This window comes from Pinus tabuliformis, chromosome J, assembly GCF_031772625.1.
Source record: "Pinus tabuliformis cultivar Carrire ecotype Pingquan chromosome J, CPIR1, whole genome shotgun sequence".
NCBI classification, from domain to species: domain Eukaryota; kingdom Viridiplantae; phylum Streptophyta; class Pinopsida; order Pinales; family Pinaceae; genus Pinus; species Pinus tabuliformis.
Window position 1 is genome coordinate 1,045,822,870 of NC_142295.1, and position 24,073 is coordinate 1,045,846,942.

Here is a 24,073-nt window from a genome sequence, read left to right on the forward strand (position 1 = left end):
GTTTGACCGAGGCTTACCCCATGCATAGAAACTAACTCGTCAGAGGGCGAATAGATAACCCAAGCTGCGGAAGAGATGTTCCGTGTACTACGACAAGCACCATCAGCAAATCCAATGTATGTTTGGAGAGGCGTCGACATCTGCAATATCAAGAGTAAAACCAAGATAAGCCAGAATAACGACGAAAAACCACACTCTCTAAGCTAAGCACACTGACTAAACTAACACACTTGCTAGCTAGAAAGAAAATCTAACCTATCTAAAAATTTCTCCATTCCCATCATTTAAGCATAATACCTCTTTAGGTAAAGTCCATTTCTGGGTTTACCCAAAGAGTCCCCATCAAAGTCAACTAGCTCATAAGCCCCTTTTGCTAGCTTTCGCTTTACAATGTAGGGCCCATGCCACATGGGAACGAATTTTCCGGCACCTAGCTTATCGTTAGCTTGATCATATAATAGTACTAGGTCTCCTTCCGAAAAACTTCGAGGGGTTACATTTCTATCATACTGAGCTTTCATTCGTTTCGCGTGAGTCTCGATTGCCAATGTAGCGTCACGTCGAGTCTCATCTAATTTAGCCAAGTACAATAAACGTTTCTCCTCTTCGGAAGTAGCTGGAAGTAATTCGACAGCCATTTGAAGTGATGGGATTTCGCATTCAATGGGTAACACAGCTTCTAAGCCATAAACTAGCTGGAAAGGAGTGAACCCTGTTGAATTTTTCACTGAGGTTCGGTATGCCCATAGCGCTGAAAATAACATGTTGTGCCAATTCGACCGATGAACACCAATGGTTCGTCGGATCATGGTAACTAGAACTTTGTTGATAGACTCAACCAAACCGTTGGCTTGCGGATAATAAGGAGTAGAGCTATCGTGGCGCAAACCAAGCTGGCTTGTAAGCTCAGTCATCATGACATTTCGAAAATGGCTCCCATGGTCAGTAATGATTGCTTGTGGGACACCAAACCTAGTTATGATATGATTGAATACGAAAACTGCAGCTGTTTTGCCGCTTGCGTCGAATGTAGGCATCGCCTCGGCCCACTTAGTAAAATAATCAACCGCAAGGATGATATACGCATGCCCCCCGGCCGAGTGAGGGTTACAAGTAATAAAGTCGATACCCCATTTGGCGAATGGACCAACGGCAATTATAGGGTGGAGAGGAGCAGGTGGAGCGCGCATCTTGCGATCAAACACTTGACAGTTGTGGCACTTCCTGACTGCAATGATACAATCTTTAAACATAGACGGCCAGAAATAACCAGCGCGCAACACCTTCTGAGCTGTGGCATACCCAGACATATGACCGCCACATGCTCCAGAGTGACAATCATTCAAAACCCTCTCAGCCTCTTCGTGAGTTAAACAACGTCGAAAAACTAAGTCTGCCCCCCGGCGATAAAGTGTATCTCCAATAATTTTGTATGGCTGGGATTGAAACCGAATTTTTCGACGTTCCGCTTTGGAAGCTTCAGGCCGAAAGGTTTGGGTTTGGAGATAAATGATTATATCCCCGTACCACGGATCTACAGTACTGATAAGAAACAAAGATTCGTCCGCAATGGACTCCTCTGCCACAGTCTCTGTGTCAGCACTCGGGAAATCACACATCAATTCCGCAAAAACTAAGGATTTCTTAGACTTGGACTTCTCGAACTCCAAGTCGAACTCTTGCAGGATAACAATCCATTTAGAGTACTTGCCCCCTAGCAGTTGTTTTGTCAAAATATAAATCATAGGGTTGCAATCCGAAATAACTGTAGTTTTGCGGAGAAGAATGTAGTGACGGAAACGCTGGACAGCTTGAACGGCTGCCAGGGCCAATTTCTCCACATGCGAATATTTTAGCTCAGTTGGATTCAAGGTCCTACTAAGATAATATATCACATGCTCCGCTCCGAATTCATCTTCTTGAACTAACACCATTCCAATGGTGGAATGCGAAGCTGCGAGGTATAAGAAGTAGTCTTGGTTGTAGTTGGGAGGATGCAATAACGGTGCATGGGTCAACGCGTGTTTAAGTGCATCAAAAGATTGTTGGGCAATCTCGTCCCAAAAGAATTGTGCGTTCTGTTTCAACAACCGTGTAAAACCTTTAGTGACCTCGGCGTAGTTTGGGATGAATCGGCGTAAAAAGTTCGCTTTCCCTTGCAAACTTTGGAGTTGGCGCAAACTCGAAGGAGGAGGCAATTTGATGATAGCCTCGACTTTCGAGGGATCGACGCGAATGCCGGCTTTTGAAACAACAAATCCCAGCAATCGACCTGTTTCTATACAGAAAACACACTTGTGGGGATTCAACCGAATTCGATAATGCCTACACCTCATAAAGATTGCTCGTAGGTGGACAAGGTGATCAGCTCGATGTAAAGAATGAGCAGGCAAATCATCGAGATAGGGTTGCACAATGTGCTTGATGTCATGAAATGCATAAGACATCGCCCGTTGAAAAGTGGCCCCGGCATTCTTAAGCCCAAAAGGTAACTTGCAATAAGCAAATGTCCCCCATGGACAAATGAATGCCGTTTTTGGTTGGTCGGCAGGTAGAATATTGATTTGATTATAGCCCGAAAAACCATCCATGAAGGAAAACATTTCACTTCCGGCACAATCATCAATAATTTGATCGATATAAGGCGTAGGATAGTTGTCTTTTGGACAAGCTCGATTTATATCCCTATAGTCGATACAGATTCTTATTGTTCCTTGTTTCTTGTTGACCGGAACAATATTCGATACCCAATCCGTTAACGGGATCGGATAAATGAAACCTGCTTTCAACAGCTTTTCGACTTCTGCTTTAATCGCAGCCGCTTTTCGAGGGTGAATTTGACGCAACCGTTGCCGGACGGGTTTAGCATCCGGGTAGGTCTTTATTTCATGAACAACAATGGCAGGATCAATTCCCGGCATTTCCTCGTAAGACCAGGCAAACACGTCGCGGAATTCTTGGAATAGGGCCTTGTAAGTTTGGATTTCTTCTTCAGTACATGCGGCACCTATATGAATGTTTTCCTCGATTCCGGGCTTCACTGAAATATCAATGGGAATAGTACGAGAAATATTCCCTAAATTCAGCTCTGAATCAGAATGTTTCGTTGGATCCTGAGCGTCTTTGACATATTCAGCGGTAAAGATAGATGAAAAATCATTTTCAAATGCATCATCCTTAGGTAAAAACGAAGATCTGTGATGGAGATCTTCCCATGGTAGATCGTCTACACTTAGGATTTCGCGAAGTTGTTCGTCAGATGACACGACTTCGGGAAACGTTATCCGTTCTAAGGGTGAGGTGAAAAGTGACTCTTCACTGACCACATTCATTTGGTCGACTTCGGTTGAATGAAAGTCAGTAAAAGACATGAGAGCTTCATAAGCAATTTCATATGGACTCAAAGGCATAACATCACCGAGTGAGTCTATCTCAGAGTCAGATGGGACGAACCAAGGATCATCATAAATAATGTTTTCTGATGTAATCATATGAATGGTTGCAAATGAAGGATCTGCGTTGAGTGGAGGGAGAGGAAAAGTTCCCAGTAAACCGGAATCCTTAACTAAACCTACACCAACGTCCCTATAAGGGATTGTCGTTTTACCAACATGCTGGATACTCTCTGAAGAGGCTGGGTCGGATGAAAAGTATGTCAGCTGATCAATAGTCACGATCTTACCGTTATGTGGAAACTTAATTACTCTGAAGACCGATGAAACGACCGCTGTCATAGCATATGACCAACTTCGACCCAAAAGAAGGTTGTAGTCTAGAGGGGCATCAACCACTTCCACATCCAGACTAACGGTTTTACCTTCAACCCCTATAGGCAATTCTTGTAGAATACCAAACGGACGGAACCCACGGCCATCAAAGGCCTTAAGGATGGTGGGGGATTGGTTCAACGAAGGAGAACCAAGCGATCTCCAACATTGAATCGACATAATACACGTAGAAGCTCCCTCATCAATCACAGTCCGATGAATAGGCCTGTTTTTGACTATCACTGGAATTTGGAAAGCCATTTGATGGGGGAGACGTGGTGTACTATTTTCTAGATCAAAGATCATTAGGTTCGGGTCCTGAACATCGACAGCTCCGATAGCCGACAAAAGCAATTTCCGTTGTGCTGGACATGATTGCAGCACTTCGAGTGCCGACATTGCTGAAGGTGAAACAGCTAAGTCCTCAACAATGTTGTAATTCTGGGCTGCTCTCGCATGTGGATTGAAAGCAGACCTTCGAAGTACACCCTTGGCGGGCGGCTTAATCACTAAGTCTGGGTTAGGTTTTTCGATCTGTAGTGGATCGGAACCAGGAGCTGAGGTTGATGGGTTAGAGTGAGAAGATTCTGCTTCTTTGCCATCAACAGGAGCCTTACTACCATAATCTTGCGATCGAGTCGCAATCCTCACATGAGACATCATCAAAATGGGTTCTTCACTGGCATTCGAAGAAGAACCTATCATCTTATTCTCCTGCTCTGGAAATGGATTCTTTAACACAGCAGGAGTGGGAGAACCTTTGACTATTTTTACAACCTCGGCCCGATGAGGGCAATCTCTCGTAAAATGATCCTCTTCACAAATAAGACAAGGATATCGAGGTTTGCGTTTTTCGTCATTGGTTTCCGACTTTTCAGTTTTCTCCTTTGGAGCCTTGTCTGCTTTAGCCTTCTTCTTTCCTTTCTTCTTTCCACCGTTTTTTGATTTGGCCGTAGATGACTCTACAGCGTGAATGTCGGCGGTAAGTTCAGGAGGAGAAGACTCTCCTGTCGGAGAATCAGGCAAAGTGATAATTGGAGTATTGGAGGCCTTGGAAGACTTCTTCTTACTCTTCGTAGTCACGATACCAATCATACCATCAGCGGCATGAGATCCCGAAGGAGCAGCAGCGATTTGATTCGACTTTGGAAGATCCGGAATCTTCTCGTGTAACGTACCCGACTGAGTGTAAACTAAGTCAAGGTATTGTGCCTGAGCAATGACTTGCTCCTCAGTAACTACTCCGGCCTTAGCGACATCTTCAGTAATCTTCGGTAATAATGATTTGACAAACCATTCAGCTAAGATTTGGTCCGGGATAAAAACTTTCACTAATCTCCTTCGACGTCTCCACTCATGAATGTGATCAGAAATATACGTGGACGTCGATTGTTTTAGTGAAGTTAATAACTCCGTGCCGTTATCGTATCTGACCGGCAACTGAAAGTGAGTTAAGAACGAGGTAGCTAACTGGCTAAAGTTGTAAAAAGAGGCCCGTGGTAACTCAATGTACCACTTGGCCGCGAGACCAATGAGTGTACGCTGGAAAAGACGTAAGCGGATGGAATCATCTGAGATAGAATTCGAAGCACACCAGAGGTGGTAAGTCATCACATGATTGGACGGATCCTCTCCAGACTTACCTTCGAACTTGGGTATATCACTGGGCAACTTATTTGGCATTGGCGGCCAGAACTGAAGATATTGAATTGGATCGTTCGTTAGGCGCGTCAAGTCGGGTAAATCTAAAGTTGCAATAAACGGTAACTGCCGGTTAGGATCTCTAAAACTCTGGGTCACAATACCAGCCCCAGGAGGAGGATATCCAGGATAACTAGGAACAGGAGTCGCATTTGGGATATTATATCCTCCTGGAAAACCAGGATTAACCGGACCGTACTGGGGTTGTTGAGGTTGTTGATAAGTGTACCCAGGATACGGTTGATACTGGTAAACCGGTTGTTGGACAGCTTGCCCAGGTTGGTACTGTCCCTGGTACGGAGGTTGAACAAATTGAGGTTGAGTAGTCACAACCGTACTTATACCAGGCTGACCTACAGGCATCTGGACCGTGGTTTGAATCGTAGATCCAGACAACGGTAAAGATGTCTGAGGTGCGGTAACAGGGACAGTAGAAACTGGAGCCGTCGATACTCCAGAAGTAAGTATGGTAGATGTAGCGGTAGTTGCAGCAGCCGTTTGAGATGGAGTACTAGGTGCAATTGCCGGCTGAGTAACTACCGAAGCTACAGAAGCTTGAACATTGGCTGGACAGGTTGCGGTTGCTGGGTTGGACCAGAAACTACGGGTTGTCCAGCTTGAGGAAGCATTTGTACACTTGGCTGCAACACCTGTTGACCCTGTGAGGGATCCCACACTAACATTCCAGGGTACTGACCCGTAACAGGTTGAGGGTACTGAGATCCATAACCAGATTGAGGGTAGGATTGATAATTGTAAGGTGCAGTTCCCATACTTGGAACATATGACTGACCTTGAGGCGGTTGATAACCTTGACTTGAGTATTGACCTTGAGGTTGATAACCTTGAGGTAAATACTGATACTGGGGTTGACCTTGACCTTGAGGTTGGTATCCTTGAGGTTGATAACTTTGGGGTTGATACCCTTGAGGTTGCCATCCTTGAGGTTGCCATCCTTGAGGTTGATATTGATACTGAGGTTGACCTTGGGGTACATATTGAGGCTGAGGTTGACCTTGAGGTAAGTATTGCACCATAGGTACATACTGACTTTGAGGTTGCCCCCCAGGCGTTAACTGCGGTTGCCCCCCAGGCGGTAATTGGCCACCTTGAGGTTGGGAAACGGGAACTGAACCTGACATCATGTAAATGTCTCCTACACCCAATGGTATATTACCACTGTTTCCAGCAAATAACCCATGATCAATGGGTTGAGGAGATGCCCCCGCAAAGGTACCAGAAAGTGACTGATACCCAGTGGGAACAGAAGGACCGCCGTGTAAAAAAGATTCAGGACTTTGTGTAAACACGGACGACTGACCAGACATATTTACAGGAGTATGAATACCTTCGGGTGGAAAAGGAGTACGAGGTGTGGAAAAACCGACTGAGTTGTCTAAAAAATTGGTTAACGCAAGGTACCAAGAAGTACTTCTAGGAGGACTGTAAAAGATGGATTCACGCTCCCTTAGATCAATAGTAAGTTGACCTTCAAGGTGAGAGACACCTATATCTTCTTCTGGAGCAAGTTCTTCTATAGCAATCAAACCAGAAGGTAGATTTTCGGTGATAATTCTTTCTATTCTCGGTGAATCAGGGACACTAGAAGTTGGAGTAACAGGTTCGGAAATTTCAGGTTCTTCGCCTGTTTCACTGGCAGATGAAAAACTACCAGCAAGCTCGGAAACTGTAACAGTTTCGGGATTGTAACCTGTTTCTAAACTTTGGTAATCTGGATGGACTACCAAGGAAGATTCTCCTTCTTCAGGTGAACCTACTCTACTGTCACTAGGAGGAGTTACAAGGACCTTTAACCCTTCTACTGACCCGGAATGTCTTCAGGAGATTCACCCCGCGATTTACGGAGTTTTCTAAACAAATCTATTTCGGTAACAATCTCAGGAGACTTGCCCCGAAGTCTACGGGACTGTCTCGGTAATTCCGCCACAATTAAAGATTTTTAACTACAACACACGAAAACAAAGTAAAAATTTCAAATCAAACCACCTAAAGTCTTCTAAAGAAGCAAACAAATTTGAAGCACACGCCTAAATAATCTAGAGCGTCAAACCACACACAAACAGTAGTCTTCCGGACCAAAAGCGCTAGTTGGTGATTAGGCCCAACCTCGCAGGATTCAGTACAGAAATGGCGGGTGGAACAGTTACCCCGGCAACCTGCTTAATGAATAGACCGGCACAAGTTCCTCCACTTTAACCGTCTCGAAGTGAAGTGAACCCCCCGGAAAATCCAAGTGAGTATAACCGACGTCTGCTCCAGGTACAGTGGGACCTTCCCTCCACCGTCACCTCGGTAGAACCCTAAAGATTATGGTCACTAAAGTTACCAATCACAACAATTACACCTGGGGGAACAGTCTAAACTCCGACAGCACGCAAGGGCAGAGTAACAAGCTCCAATCCCCTTACCGGCTCCTTGACAACAATCCAAGGTTTACCGATAAGTGACCCCTGGCTCCTCGACAATGGTTAATCCGAGGTTTACCGTTTGTAATACGTACTGTCTGGCGTCGTTCCCAACGAGGGAGGAATGATCCCCTCACTGGTTCGGACACGAGCTCGTGCTTCTCCTTTAAGAGGAGCTTTCCCAGAGTATAACTGAAACAATTGGATTTAATCTACTCAAGATAAACTATCTGTTTGGTTTTGTAGTCTTGGAGAGTTAAGTACTCACCTACTCCAAGACCCTAGCCTAAGCTATGTTGGTGTTTCAGAGCCCTAGAAAAATAAAAATTACTAGATTGATTTTAATTTAAGCGTTACTTTTAAGGTTGTTTCTTAAGTCAAAAGGTGATGGAAGTGAAACCAGTGGTGTGTTGACTCGACTCGAAACCACTACAAAATGCACCTAGAATGATTTACCCACTACTTTACTTTTTCGATGAATTGCTTAACTAAAAAGTTGAGAGAATGCAATCTTTATAAAAGCAACTTCTTAATTGAAGACAATCAAAGAAACAATTCGTTTGTCTTTTCCAAGCATAAAAAACATGACCGCTCTTTACATGCACGAAAAAACTCTTTTTCTCTTTCAAAAACAAAAAGCTACTTGAAACAAGACTTTTTAAAGAAGATGTTTTTGTATTTTTCTTTTAATAAAGCAAATAAATCTAATATAACCAAAAATCAATCTTAACAACTATTAAAATCTATGAAAATGCACTCATAAGCAAACTAAAAGATAAATTTACTCTAAGCAATCTTAACGAGGCCAAAACCAACAATGATTATTCTAAGGTGTTTTACTTGATCACAATCAAATCAAGGACTAGCTTATTGCAGAACCAAAAACTAGTCAAAACAAAACTCTAATCTTTTTGTTCTTTTGTAAAATGGAAATCAACACTTTATAAACAAGTAATTCGAAATTTGACCCAAAACAACTTAAATGGCAAGCTGCTCACACAAGGAGACTTTACGACAGGCCCGACTTCTAAGAAGGCTGACTAACCAGAGAGATCTAAGGCTGGACAACTTTCTACCGTCAAAGTCACTACAGGACCTATTGAAAAATCAAACCCTAGGCCTAAACTTCGTTGAAATCCACTAAAACACTCAAAGCTCACAAAACAAGTCTAGGTGAAAATTCTTGACAGGGTACTAAAGGATCTGGGTAGAAAACACTAAGAAAAATCAAAATCTAAAAGCAATTAAAGCAAAAAATGGAATTTTCCTAAATTTTACAGGAAGACGCAGGCAACCCGTTACAACAGGTGCGGGCCCGCTCTGTGCAAACGGCAACAGCGCGTCCAAAGACGCACTGTGCAGTACTCAGAGGGTGCGTCCTTCTGGAAAAGTTGAGAAAAACCAAATCTAACTAAATCTAAAGCTAAGCCACCCAAATACTAATTCTCACAGTCAAAAACCAGAAAATAAAAGTGATTTTCACAGAGCAAAGTTCACACAAAGGAAAAGACTCTCTCATTAATGGATTCCCCAGCGGAGTCGCCAATTTGTCGTGGCGGAAAAAGTCGTTTGTGCGGACACAACTGACCTCCCTAGGAGTCTAAACTCTCTAGCGACAAACAAGACAAAATGGAGTGATCTTTCTCTAAATATACCTTTTAAAACATGAAAACTACAAGTGTTTAGGCTTACCTTATTCCAAAACGCGGTTGTTGTAGTCCGTCCTTGCCGATCCGGATGAGCTCCTCCTTCAAGTCAATTCCTGCAACCACAAACAATCAAACAATTACCAAGCACTTGCATTTCATATAATAAAACATATATTCAACATGCAGACCAAGGAACACATGAAATAACTCATTAACACAAGCTATTGAGAAAAATAAACCAGTTTGTATTAATAACGAAACAAAGAAACTCTTACAACCTGGCCTTGGTGTTGTGCAAGTTCCTCCCAGGGTCCATCAAGGGTTTTCCTCTACTTTGACAAAGCTCACCCACTTCCAAGTAGAATCAAGCAAAGACAATCTCTCCTCACAAGGTTCTAAATGGGAGTCCTAATTCCTGCAGCATTTACCCAAAGAAAATGTATAGTTCCAACCTTCCCTCCCTCTGGCTCAATGTCTTTATTTATAGTGCTGTAAAGAGGTTATTCAGGTCCACCATCAATGGGATAATCCCCCTCTTTGGGTGGGATAGCTCCCTTATTGATGGGATAAGTTCCCCCTTAATAGAGATACATGAACCAACTGGAGGCGCATCCAATTCATCAAACCGACCTCTAGAAAGTTCTAGAAGTAACCACAAGTAACTTTTTTAAGATGAAACTCGCGCATTTTGCCTTTTACAGAAGGACGCACCTGTCCCTTAACATACAGAGCGTCCAAAGACGCACCTTTTGTGAACATGGTCAGCGTCCCCGCAGGTGAGGCTAGAGAGAACCTGCGACCCCAGAGATAAACATATTTTTTACAAGACTTTCTCTCTTCTTTGAGTTTGAGATGGATAACAGAGGCATAAGACTTGCCTAAGAGGGTAGCATGACTGTTGATTTGAGCCATACTAACTGTAAGTGGTCATGGTGACATTTTTTAGTGTAACAGACATGGGACCCTTTAATTCCCTCTTTTAATCCTTGTAGTTCTCATGATTTCTCAGATCTTGCTTTGCCTTCACAGGAGGAACTCTTTGAAGCCATGAGTTATGACTACCAAAGGAGCCCTTGGCCTGAGCCTTGCAAGGGGTTTGTTCAGCAGAACTATTATGCGTAAGCCGCAAGGCTGTGTGGTTCCCTGTACCATATTGTATATATGAGGTACACATTTTCAAGTTTCGTATTCTATAACACAAAGATCTTATATGAAGTTTATATGTGGGATGTATTAACTTCGTGTCTAGTGTTCCTATTTATGTTTATAGAACTTGGAAGATTTCTCCTTTGGAAGTTTATGGTTGGTCCGTTCAGACAGGTATTGGTTCTGGAAACTGGCATATAGGTTAGGTTTTTCCGCCTGCATTGTGCATTTATCAGTTTCCTTTCCCATTTTGCCTTAGGATCGACCCCACCAAGTTATGGTGCGGAACCTTCTCATTGCTTAGAAGTATCATGACTTGTGTGGTAGAACCTACCTTATCATGGGTGCCCTAGTTAGTACCTTATTGTCGCTTGGCACTCATGCAGATTTTTGTCCTTAGGTTCGAGAGTCCTTTGTAGTCCCGCCATGACTTATGCGTTGAAGACTCATTCCTCTTTGCTTCTTCGCTTCATTCTGGCCTTATACCCTAGAGGCTCCTATGTGTGTCGAGTTGTACTTCTGCATTGCATGTTGACCATTTGCACCTTTTGGCCTAGAGCCGGCTTCACTTGGACTCGTGTTTAAGCCAACTTTTGACCATGACGTCTGCAAAATCAACCTTGCATACCTTTGACTTCTACAGCTTGACATACCCTGATCCGTGGAAGGAACATACCTCTGAGTGTCACTGACCAGTTTTCACCTCCCTGCATTGAGCATAGGAACGTTCCTTTCCCAGGAACTAGATCATCTGTTTCACCGACACTCATTCTTTCCACTGTACCATAGCATTCTTTTATTCTTTTTCCGGCTTAATAGAAAAAGACAAAAAAATTAAATATTCCAAAAAAGAGCGGGAACAGGGACATTATTTCCATTTATTGTTGGCATCTAGAGTCAGTCGTGTCACCCTTGAACAAAGCACTCAAAACAAAGTCTCCTCCGCATGGGTGGGATTTAGTTTGACTTAGGTATGCCATAACCTTGTTGTTGAGTCAGTTCTCCCCCGATTGGTTATCTCTTCCAATCATATGGAGGGTTCGTTCGTGCCTCCTGCATGGCGAACTTATACAGAGTCATCATATGCTGCCACATAGTCACATTGAGTCGTGCTTTTGTTCAAGGGAAGTTAGCCTGAGTCGGCCTCTCTGCGGTGTCTCTTGACTCATTTTTCAGTCAGCCATCCCTGGTTGTCAGTATCATGTCTATCATCACATCAGCTATATTGGTCCTTTACTCGTTCCGGTTTGAGAAGGTCCCCATTGACTTCTTGCTGGCGGGTCTTGTCCTTATCGACGACGACACCTTGCTCTGAGGACAGGCCTAGAGCCGCACCCTGGCCCTATTTTCATTATTGATAGGTCACCTTGTGCTCAGCATCGATCAGTATCATGGGTCTTTGACTGAGTGGTTTCCCTTGTGTTCGACATCAGCATACATTATCACACATTGGGATTCGTGCAGTACCTTGGTTTCCATTTGACCCTATTGGTGGATACCTCGCCTCTGTGTCAGCTTTCATTATTGGTTGGTTCAGAGGGTTTCTGTCGTGCGCTAGCCACATCTTGTGTACGCCGGAAACGTACTTCGGTTGGGTTACTACATCTTTTTCGTTCGATTCCTTCCACATTATTGGCCTACGGGTTACACTCGCGCTAGATTGATGGAGGATGCCTTAATGCCTTCCTTCTAGCGGATCTTTCCCTATCGACTCCGACTCATTTCTCTGGGGCAAAGATCTAGAGTCCATTTGGCAGTACCTTGGGGTTTGCAGTCATTAGTGGCAGATCCTTCGCTATCGACAGTGGGAAACCATCATTGTCTCCTGATCGATAGATTCTTACAGGTGTTCAACTTCAGCTCATCTATTCACACTTGTTAGATTGTACTGGGTACCTTGATGCTCATTATCATTATCAGTGAGTAGTCTCGCGTTTGTTAACGGTATACATCAATGACCGGTAATCAAACGATTTCTCACATGGTCGACTTCAGATCATTTATTCCCATGGTGTAGGAATGTACCACGGCGGTCGGTGAAGACCTCAGGTTGTATCAGCATTCATTGGTTCACTTGACAGTTGCTCCTGTTGCTGCTAGTTGACACCACTCCACCTTATATGTTGCAGTCAGTCATGGCGACATTCTATATGTTGGCACCTGAGTTTGCAGTGTAGTACCATCCTATTCCATCATGTTCAGTTGGTACCTTTTGGGATCAGTCTTTGATATCAGTGATCCGTTGCACCTTTCAGCATCATTGACAGTCTTATATGTGATATTCAGACATGTACTTGCTCATTATGATCAGATGATCCATTATGTATCTTCCAGTCATTTATACTTGTATACTTAGTGGATCCGCTTGTACTTGATATGCGGACATGCTTTACTTTTTCTAAGCATGGGTATGCCCGCCTCAGACAGTGTTTCTTTCTGATCTCCTTTTGGTGGCTTGGCAGGCTGAATTCTGGTGAAGTCCTCCTCGGTTTCTCGACAAGACTTCCTTTCTGTGTACTTATCTTAGAACACTCTGGTAGAGTCTGTATTTATCTTAGAACTTGTTTGCAGAGTAGAGTCTGTATTGGTTCTGACAGGTATTGGTTCTCGAAACTGGCATATAGGTTAGGTTTTTCCGCCTGCATTGTGCATTTATCAGTTTCCTTTCCCATTTTTCCTTAGGATCGACCCCACCAAGTTATGGTGCGGAACCTTCTCATTGCTTAGAAGTATCATGACTTGTGTGGTAGAGCCTACCTTATCATGGGTGCCCTAGTTAGTACCTTATTGTCGCTTGGCACTCATGCAGATTTTTGTCCTTAGGCTCAGGAGTCCTATGTAGTCCCGCCATGACATATGCGTTGAAGACTCATTCCTCTTTGCTTCTTCGCTTCGTTCTGGCCTTATACCCTAGAGGCTCCTATGTGTGTCGAGTTGTACTTCTGCATTGCATGTTGACCATTTGCACCTTTTGGCCTAGAGCCGGCTTCACTTGGACTCGTGTTTAAGCCAACTTTTGACCATGACGTCTGCAAAATCAACCTTGCATACCTTTGACTTCTACAGCTTGACATACCCTGATCCGTGGAAGGAACATACCTCTGAGTGTCACTGACCAGTTTTCACCTCCCTGCATTGAGCATAGGAACGTTCCTTTCCCAGGAACTAGATCATCTGTTTCACCGACACTCATTCTTTCCACTGTACCATAGCATTCTTTTATTCTTTTTCCGGCTTAATAGAAAAAGACAAAAAAATTAAATATTCCAAAAAAGAGCGGGAACAGGGACATTATTTCCATTTATTGTTGGCATCTAGAGTCAGTCGTGTCACCCTTGAACAAAGCACTCAAAACAAAGTCTCCTCCGCATGGGTGGGATTTAGTTTGACTTAGGTATGCCATAACCTTGTTGTTGAGTCAGTTCTCCCCCGATTGGTTATCTCTTCCAATCATATGGAGGGTTCGTTCGTGCCTCCTGCATGGCGAACTTATACAGAGTCATCATATGCTGCCACATAGTCACATTGAGTCGTGCTTTTGTTCAAGGGAAGTTAGCCTGAGTCGGCCTCTCTGCGGTGTCTCTTGACTCATTTTTCAGTCAGCCATCCCTGGTTGTCAGTATCATGTCTATCATCACATCAGCTATATTGGTCCTTTACTCGTTCCGGTTTGAGAAGGTCCCCATTGACTTCTTGCTGGCGGGTCTTGTCCTTATCGACGACGACACCTTGCTCTGAGGACAGGCCTAGAGCCGCACCCTGGCCCTATTTTCATTATTGATAGGTCACCTTGTGCTCAACATCGATCAGTATCATGGGTCTTTGACTGAGTGGTTTCCCTTGTGTTCGACATCAGCATACATTATCACACATTGGGATTCGTGCAGTACCTTGGTTTCCATTTGACCCTATTGGTGGATACCTCGCCTCTGTGTCAGCTTTCATTATTGGTTGGTTCAGAGGGTTTCTGCCGTGCGCTAGCCACATCTTGTGTACGCCGGAAACGTACTTCGGTTGGGTTACTACATCTTTTTCGTCCGATTCCTTCCACATTATTGGCCTATGGGTTACACTCGCGCTAGATTGATGGAGGATGCCTTAATGCCTTCCTTCTAGCGGATCTTTCCCTATCGACTCCGACTCATTGCTCTGGGGCAAAGATCTAGAGTCCATTTGGCAGTACCTTGGGGTTTGCAGTCATTAGTGGTAGATCCTTCGCTATCGACAGTGGGAAACCATCATTTTCTCCTGATCGATAGATTCTTACAGGTGTTCGACTTCAGCTCATCTATTCACACTTGTTAGATTGTACTGGGTACCTTGACGCTCATTATCATTATCGGTGAGTAGTCTCGCGTTTGTTAACAGTATACATCAATGACCGGTAATCAAACGATTTCTCACATGGTCGACTTCAGATCATTTATTCCCATGGTGTAGAAATGTACCACGGCAGTCGGTGAAGACCTCAGATTGTATCAGCATTCATTGGTTCACTTGACAGTTGCTCCTGTTGCTGCTAGTTGACACCAATCCACCTTATATGTTGCAGTCAGTCATGGCGACATTCTATATGCTGGCACCTGAGTTTGCAGTGTAGTACCATCCTATTCCATCATGTTCAGTTGGTACCTTTTGGGATCAGCCTTTGATATCAGTGATCCATTGCACCTTTCAGCATCATTGACAATCTTATATGTGATATTCAGACATGTACTTGCTCATTATCATCAGATGATCCATTATGTATCTTCCAGTCATTTATACTTGTATACTTAGTGGATCCGCTTGTACTTGATATGCGGACATGCTTTACTTTTTCTGAGCATGGGTATGCCCGCCTCAGACAATGTTTCTTTCAGATCTCCTTTTGGTGGCTTGGCAGGCTAAATTCTGGTGAAGTCCTCCTCGGTTTCTCGACAAGACTTCCTTTCCGTGTACTTACATAATATATTTCGGCCATCATGTTCCCCTTCTGACCTCATATATTAGGGGGCATCTGTTATAGCTCCAAATCTCACTCTTATGGTTTGTGATGCTGCACTCATGGCCTAGGGCAACCCCTCCTTCCAGACCCGGTCCTACAATTTAAAAAACAGTGTTTTATCCCTTATACGCGACATTTCCCTGAGTTAAACGCGTGTACACGAGGGTCTGTGTATACCCAACCCGCGTGTATGTATTAAAACACTTAAAAAAATAAATAATTCCTTATTTTCGGGCGGAGATCGCGGGTTTTACCGGCTGATCACCTGTTAGTGCCCGTGGCCCAACTGTTCCCAACCAACTCCTAACTAAAAAACTACTTTGGAGATGGTATAAAAATACATCAAAGGGAAGACCTAAGGGAGAGAGAAAAGAGAGCAAGATTATTATGCTGAGATTTTTCCCTTAGACCAGATCTGAAGTCCTTGGTGCATTCTGCACTTCCCCCATTCTGCATAGGAAACCCTTGTTTCCATGTGTATTGGTGATCACTCATCCTTTATATCACCATTGAGTAAGACTTGGAAGGAGCTCTTGTTGGAGGCTTGAGGCTGGAACGAATCCGGGAGGAAGCTTTGCTTGGAGCCTGCTGAAGGTGTTTCAGGTGAAATCTTTCCGTCATATGTACTTTACTTGCCTTTATATAAAGAAACACGTCTTGGTTCCCGAAACAATCTTTCTTTGTGCTTATGAGATTCATGTTTTGAATTCTTATGCAAGTAGTTACTTAAAGATTTTTATAACTAACTTTATAGCATGAAGATGGTTTATGTATAAGTATTTGTCCATGTACTACTGTGCTCTTTGATTTGTTTGTTTTACAGGTCAAAGGAGAAGAAGGGAACTCCAAGAAGGGTTTGGACCCTAAAGGCCTTCTCGAACGTAGGACCTTAGGTGCGTACCCTCAACATTAGAATTTGCTTACAGTAAAGATAATGGCTATGTGTGTGTTTCTTTGAATAAGCAATTTTCAGTCTGGTAGAGTCTTAACCCAAAGGACCCTAGGGGTACTTTCCCCTCAACCAGCTGGGCTGTATAGGTGGCATCAGAGAGTTCGGAGATCATGCAGTTGATTGCATCCGAAAGACATTTCATGGCCATCTGCTGGCTATGTGGCTTGACTAGGAAAAACCAGAATGTTTCCCATGTCAAGTTTTGGATTTCTCCAATCTATTTTTCTCTATTCACTAGCTCCTGTTTCAAATGTTGTTCCAATGCCTTTGCTTTTGGAAGTTTACCTGGAGAGCAATCAGTGATCAAATTATACATATGTAAACTGTTATTCACTAATTCAATCAAACTGTTTGTTACAGATCTGCATCTAGAAGTTGCTCTTTCGGCTTTCATTAGCTGGGACTCCCATTCGGAAAATAGGATTTCCTTGTGCAATTCTTGTATTCTCGGCAAGTTGGCAGCCATTCCTTCTTTGGAATCTTGCCAAGACAGAAAATTGGTTAACCTTTCATCTGTCTTTTCCAATTCAAGTCTGGCGTCCACTACCTTCTCAATCAATGATGTAGAGATATCGCATAAGGGGTTGGCCAATGATATGTTGTGGCAAAGAATATCCAACTGTCGAGACAAGGCTTTGGTTATTTCCAAGGCTTCTGTTCTGAATTCACTTACCTGTGGATAACCCTTGTACCTTTCTATCTGTTCTTGCATTTGTGCAATTTGATCTTCCTTTGCCTTCTTCTCTTGCTCACTTATCATCTGAAGCCTGTTTAATTCTTGAGACAACTTGTATTGTTTATGGAGAGTCTGCTCATCAATCCTTTGTTTTTCCAGTTTCAATTGCTCTCTTAATCGCTCATTTTGCTGCCTTTGCTTTGTTAATTGTTGTTCAAGTCGATTAATATTTTGTTGTCACTCTACCAATTGACCTCAAGTTGTGTAATCCTCTGATCCTTTTCCCTCATTAGATGGCTGACCTCTGAGGCTTTATCCATTGTCGCCACTGTGTAAGCTCCTGCATACTGAGATAGCTTTGTTAAATCCTTAGAGGGATTGACTTCTGCTTTCCATACCACATTCATCATTTCTAACTGAGGAGTTAAAAGAGGACTTTGATCAATTTTCCTCTTCTTCCTCTATCTTTTAACTACAGCCCTGTGTTTCGGACTGTAGAAGACATCGAGAGGTGGTATTTCTTCAGTTTGTAGTACAATCTCCTCTGTAGGATTCTTGGGAATTATCTTTATGTCCTGCTGAATTTAGGGTAGGCAGCTTGTCCCTTCAATCGAAACAGTAATAACTTCTGGCTTTTGTACTATTGGCAATTTTGGTGTAGTGAGCTCTTGGGATTTATTCGGGTTATTGATGATTGAGTCGAACTGCTCCCATTCCTTGATTAAATTAGGATCAATATTGATATTCGTATCAAGGGGTTCACTAGTTCCTTCCTATCTCTTCTCCCTTTCTGGGGTATTTTCCTTTTCAGGAGTCTTTTCAATAATTTTCTCTTCATAATGGCCTTCTAATTGCACCATAGAGGATGTATTTAACAAGTACAGAGGTAATGTTTGCAATCTCTGTGTCCTAAACTTGTAAAATTTCTCTAGTCCCTCTACTCCCAATTTGGTTTTTGCTAGTTGTTTCACTTGAGAAAATAACTCGGCTAAAGAAAACAAATCATCATAATTATCTTTCTCATGTTCAAATTTCGCAATTTTGACATGAGAAGTGAAATTGTAGGAAATAGATTTTGGATCATACTGCCTCTTTGGGATGACTGCTAGCTTTAACATTTTAGTTTGCTCAGCTTCCTTCTCTACATGCTTGAAGTCATGCAGTGTGAAAGAACCACATCGGAGGGGGAATGAAGGCCACATATGTTTTTTAGACTCCTTTAGGTTCCTTGACATCCCTTCTACTATTATCTGATATGCTTTTTCTCTAGCAAGTAACTTATCAAGGATGTATAAGGGAAGGACATGTGGGTCAGTAGTGCTACCAAAAAGTCTGATATAGATGAAATTTTCTTCACCAAACCAACTACCAATTGAAGTTAGATCAACATAGGCTTCCTCAGACAACCTAGGAGTGGGTTTATTGAATATGGCATAATACACGGGGAGGATGAAACCATGACAGATTCTATAAAGATGATTTTTGTAATGGGCTTTTCACAATTCCTTATGATAGATATGAATGGGGTTCGGGTCCTATGGAGTCCATTTCCAACCTAAAATGGGGTATTCAGAATTGAAATAGATAGTGTCCAAAATATAGGCACTCATATAAAACAGGGGTATTACCCGGGTAGTCACGAACCTGTTTTTCCTATAATCAAGTATTTGGTTGGCCATTTTATCAGAAAAAATGGTCGCCCAATCCATGATATAAGAATTAACTGTGACCTCCATTAAAGGTACCATCTCTATAGAAAATTCAGCAGAATTATGGACTCCAAAGACTCTGCACATCATAGCACCAACATAACAGTAAGGAGATGCTAGTGAGTCTACTCAGTACATACCCGATGATTCATGCTTGTGTTTGGTTGGAAAATGCCTCCATTGTCTGATAGGGTCCGATTCGATGGCATTTTCTTTGATGAAATCTTCCAAAAATGCTTTGTTATATCGCTTCTATGGTTCAGGGAAATGGTACATTATTTTGATATGTTCTGCTTTGAATGACCCGAACATTCTTCCATCAGCCATGAAGAAAGTTTTATCTGTAATATTGATACTTTCAATAACCCATCTAACCAAGTCATTATAGGGTAAAACTTTGGCGCGGGCTACTATTTTGTGAAGATAGGAGCTGGCCAAATCCTTAAGAGTATTCTCTGACTTGTTAGTGGATTCTGCTGTTGCCAATGCTTCTTCGATCTCTTTCAGATCCTTGGCTTCCAGTAAATTGTATATACTCTCCCAAGAAGCCTTGCCTAGACCGAGGCTGTTAGTATCAGATATGAAGACCTCTTTAACTGGTTCCTCTTTGGCTATGACGAGGGCCTTTGGTTTCTTTGATTTCTTTGTCATTTTCGTTGGATTCATCAACTCAGACTTGCTCTGTAAAAGACACAAAATAACGTAACAGAGTAAAACCTGTTCAAATCCAATGCAGTTTATAAAATATTAATGGTAATTTAAGTGTGATAAGAAATACAAACTCTAATATTACCACAGATGAAATCCTCGAAGGATTCAACCATAACTGCTCTATTAATGATTTTCATAACCGCCAATCATGATACTTAAATTCCATTATGATATGTCGCATCACTCATATTACTAATTAGTTCTTTAAAGTGGATCTCGTGGCTTTCCCGATCAGCGATTAGCGAAAATCGCATATCGCAGATCGGGAGGCACAAACGTTAAGCTTTAGTTGTTTCCATACATAGCTCCGATTGTGATAAAAGTGAGTTATCATGGGGAAGCGAGATAATCAATAAATCCTTTGGTTTTTGTTTATAATTGATTTAAGGTTTAAACCTGCAAACATTCATTTAACAACCTTTTATCGAAAAGCACACTTTCCAAAATGAAATCGCATCAGTGGACTCCAAATAGATAGTTATGTGCCCCATGCTTTCAACAATGGCCGATTGCGATCAAATTATCGCATCGAGAGATTTGAGTGGACTATTGGAATGCTTCTTTGATAACTTGCGATTTGTGCTTTCCGATAGCATTATCGCATCGGCGATTGCCAATGGAAGCCTTTAAGTCTATCCTTTAAATAAAGGGTGCGACATATTATTTTATATTTGTTTTATGAAAAGGTCTTGGTTGATATTTATATCGGATCAGAAATTTTCATAAGGACTTTCATGTGTTATATCATTAAATCAAAGTTTGTGATTATTATTGAATTATTGATTTTAACTAAGTCTTAAAAAAAAGGGACCCATTTCTTGTTAAAGTTTTGGATGAAAATTTTGAAATGGGGAGGGTTGTTGTATAGCAAAATAGGTGCAAGAAGAGAAGAGACACAACTAGGGGAAAGGAGCAGGAGAGGAAACACTGAAGTAGATACAGAGGAGGAAAATACATCCTTGAGCTAGTTTCCTATGATTGGGGAAAGTGTTCCTTGTGATTTTGTTGAGTCCTAGATTGTCTTCTTGTGTTTGATTGACCAATGGGGGGCTCAATGGAGAGTTGAATTAGTTAGTGCTTGTTGGGAGGCTAATAAAACACTAGAAAGGAGAGCTGAGGCACTATGATGCTTGCTGAAAAGAAGTGATAAACCACTAAGTGCTTTCTAAGGATGCTAATAAACCACTTAGTTCTTACTAAGTAATCTAATAATCCACCTGGACAATGGGATATAGACTCCTACAATGCTTGCCTTGAAAATCTAGTGGATAAAGCACATATATGGTGTATTCAATATCTTAGAATTGTGTAGTACTTTCATTGAGCCCTAGGTTAATCCCTGTGATTGATTTTAGAGAAACATATAGCCACTGTGGTGCTTACTGCCAGAGAGTAGTTGCTAAACCACCTGAATAGTGGAATCCCTCTCTTGTTTGGTTGATTGAATCTTGTATGAAATTCCATTGAGAAAGTAACTCGTTAGACTCTGAATCTGACTCAAGGGTGGTTAACTGTAAGAAAGATTGCAATGTAACTAGCCTATGGTTAGGTGGGGAGTTGAAGTGCCTCCTTGAGTTTCCAACCAATTTAAGTTAAATAGATAAGTATAATTAGTTGTATCCATTTGAACCATGGATGACGAAATTATCTGAGATTGTATTTGTAAATGTATGGTTCAAGACTAACCATGGAAGGTTGCTAAGATTACTGCATGCTATTTGTGAGTGAATTTACTTATATGCCTTTATGGTTATGCTAAACTTCTAGATCCATGAGAATGTTATTATCTTCATGAACTGCATAGTTATTTACATGAATACTAGTAGTTTCCCGAATTCCCTCAATTAACAGGTTATTGCAAGTGTTTTAATCTATTTGATATGTTTATGGATATAATGGATCACTTCCTTTTTTAAGACTTTATACTACCTCACACGATAAGGAAGTAATCCATGTGTGGTATGTTGAGTAAGATTCAGTTAGAGTTGATAGTCACTTGCTTTAAGAATAATGTGAAAATTTTATGGTTATGTACACTTGTATATTATTGTATTTTATTGAGCTTCACAGATTAAGCACGGTATGTGGTTTTTCCTAAGAAATCTTTCCTCTCAAGCCAGTTCCCTCATCTATTGAGGATCTAGTGTTTAGTGAGGTCTATTTGTAACATTAATTCTTTTATGGTCATGGAATAATTCCTTTTGAAGGTTAGTTTTGAGAACTTAGATCTTGACCTAGGAATTTGGTGTTTTAGGAAAATGCCTTCCCTTCATGAATTCAGATAAAATTCCTTGAAATTTCCCTTCTTGCATGTTTTAATGGAAATCTAGATCTTAACTGGTAATGAATGGTCTCTTGGTGGACCTTGTATATGGGACCAGATAGTCTCTTCACGAATTTTGTATTTGGGTCATATACCTTTTTCATCTCGCAAGAGTTTTTTTCATTTAAATATGTGGGGTGGGTTATATCTACATGATTCAAATACACATCTAGAAATCGTGTCATCGAAATAGTCAAGAGATGCATCCATTCTTGGACTTCCCTAAGAAGCATAGTTTATGACCAAAGATCTAGGGTTGGCCTTGCTTGAATTTTCCATAGGGTTTGTGAGTGATTTGGGGAATCTAGTATTTGGGTGTGGCAAGTGGTGCACACTCTTGTGAAGCCCTAGATTTCCACCAAGCCATATTTTCCATGACATAACTAAGTAATCCAGAGATTCATGGATCCAAGGATGTGTCAAAATAGAGAATCCTTGGCAAATCAAATTTCCTTGAAACCAAATGTAATAAGAAATAGTTGCATAACACGAAGGGGTTGGTCCTAGTGGGACCCGTGAGTTTCGGTTGACATGGTAACTGACACAAGACACACCAATGGCCATGTGGTTACCATATAATGTCCACAAGTGATGTGGGATTATTTAAGGTGACATAGTAGAGAAAAATGGGTCACACATGGATGCCATGTGGAATTACCTTACTCACATGGTGTGATATAAATGGATAAACTTCAAAAGAGCATAACTTTCAATCTAACAGTCAGATTGGAATACAAATTATATCACCAAAAAGCTCTTGATGAGTTGGATGCGATGGAAGTATTATATTTGAGTTTCCATGAAGTTGGAAAAATAGAAATTTTATAACCCCATCTTCATAATATACCTTTAGGGTTAGGTTAAATCATAAAGTAACACCTGCCATAGCCCATAGTACTTTAAAGGGGCGGGAGGGAGTGTTACAACATCATGGCACAAGAATATTCCCAATAACAATTTAACTTACTAGGAGAGTGATATTTTGTATGAAGATATCCATTACCACAGCATAAACAATGCATGACTTACTCCTTTTCATCCCACACTAAGAAATTCCAAGTCCATGAAGGTCATTAAATGGCCACCTTCCACCTTCGACTCTCTATCTATGAAATCCTGAATTTCACTTTACATTTTTATTCCAAGCCACTCTTCCCTACATTTTTCAAATCAACCTAATTTTTCTAAATGGCCAACAATATTGTAGAATGTAGTAGTAGTAGTAAGTCGAAAAAGTGGAAAGATACCAATAGTAATACCCACCACACTAATACTAAGTTTTCTCTAGAATATGAACCACAAGGAATAATAGTAAGGGAAATAATGATAATAATTGGATGTTGGTTAACATCCACCCATCATAGAATTACAAGGTATGATATGAATATCTCTAACCGTCATGTACAATAGTTGGTACATTCATCAAACAACAGCGTTGTGTGTGAGAAATTAGATCCATGGAAATTGAATTTAGGTAGCTAAGAGACAAATCTTAATGGATGGACAAAGTATAACCTAAACAAAGTAGCAGTGGAATTAACCAAACCTAAATGAGATATCCAGTCCTTACTCTAATTCATTTTCCATCATAAGGTCACTCATCTATAGGAGCAATTTTCAATCCAAACATCAACTTTAGTTGAGTAGGTTCATCTTCTTCAAACATGGCCACAAATTGCACAAATGCATAGTTTTATTATAGTTTGTGCAATTATGATGGGTGTTTATACTTGATTGAAATACCCATATATATGCCTTAAACATACTTCTAAATAAGAGGGAACATCAATGTTGTTTCATATCCCATTAAAGCCAGAACAAAGAAAACAACACTTAAAGTTGATTAACATTCTAACACCATAACTATTCATTTATTACGCCGTAAGGCGTTTCCCTCTGAGATCAACTCCCCTCTCTGCCTACCTGTCATCTTGTAAGCCACAGGATTATATGTTAGACGATTGCAACCATTTCAGCCGTTGATCAGGGTTGCCCAAATGGTTTGGGCGTTTCATCGAATAGTTTC